Below are 1213 nucleotides of genomic sequence, written 5' to 3' on the forward strand. Positions count from 1 at the left end.
AAAAAAGAGCAGGTGGAAAACAATGAAGAGTTCATGGAGATTAAAAATACAATCACCAAAATAAAAAAATAACTCTAAGGAATGCAAGAAAAAACTTAAGAAAATCTCCTGGAATATAGAGGAAAAAGACCAGAGACAGAAAACATGAAGGGAAAAATGTCAAGAGGAGTAGAGCAACTAAAAGAACCAATCAATACCTGTCCAACAGGAGTTCCAGGAATACAGACAGAGAAAAAAATTTAAAATAATAGAAGAACATACCCCAGAGTTGATATAAGATATAAAAATTCAGATTGAAAAGGCTTATTAAGTATAGAACAGGATGAGTTTGTAAAAGAAAAAAAGATTCATTCTGAAATTTCAGAACAGGTATAAAGAGAACACACCAAAAGCTTTGGGGCGGGGGGCGGGTTAGGGGAAACAGGTTACTACAAACAAGTAACAATTTCAGGGATTCCATTGACACATGGGATGCAAGAAAGCAATGGGGTAAAGCAGAGCAGACCAGCTGTGGGAGATGCTTGACATTCCAGCCAGAGAAGTGGCCACTGGTGGAGTAGAGCAGGCCAGGGACCACTTACACCTGAGATGGATGATAGACCAGCACATACCAGAGGTAGAAGTCCAAGTAGAATGTTGAAGGAACAGCCTCACTGAGCAACCAAGAGTGTCAGTCATACCCAGTCCAACCTAGCAGCTGTAAATATCTGTAGTGGATTTCCAGGTGAAACCAAGACAGGTATTCTTAGCTGAGACACCAAGAGGTGGTTAAAGCAGTATTGGAACATCAAGATAGCTTATTCCAAGTGAAAAATCAGACAATGTAATGAAGATATTATCCAGGAAAAAAAAAAATAGAAAAGCAAGCAAGAAAGCAATGAAGTAATGATTTCAAACAACTAGGAAAATATATATATATTTTTTTTTCTTTATTTTTTGCGGTACGTGGGCCTCTCACTGTTGTGGCCTCTCCCGTTGCGGAGCACAGGCTCTGGACGTGCAGGCTGAGCAGCCATGGCTCACGGGCCCAGCTGCTCCGTGGCATGTGGGATCTTCCCGGACCGGGGCACAAACTCGTGTCCCCTGCATCGGCAGGCGGACTCTCAACCACTGCGCCACCAGGGAAGCCCAGGAAAAAATATTTTGAGCATAAAATTCTATACGCAGGCACACTATCAACCAAGTGTGAAAGTGAAATGAAGACATTTCATAC

At 41.7% G+C, this 1213-nt stretch overlaps 1 pseudogene; it reads left to right on the plus strand.

Moving 5' to 3' along the window:
* The first annotated feature begins 517 nt into the window (after positions 1-517).
* Positions 518-772, plus strand: LOC112401797 (SNRPN upstream reading frame protein pseudogene; annotated as a pseudogene).
* Positions 773-1213: the final 441 nt, after the last annotated feature.

Source organism: Neophocaena asiaeorientalis, unplaced genomic scaffold (assembly GCF_003031525.2).
Source record: "Neophocaena asiaeorientalis asiaeorientalis breed wild unplaced genomic scaffold, Neophocaena_asiaeorientalis_V1.1 scaffold698, whole genome shotgun sequence".
NCBI classification, from domain to species: Eukaryota; Metazoa; Chordata; class Mammalia; order Artiodactyla; family Phocoenidae; genus Neophocaena; species Neophocaena asiaeorientalis.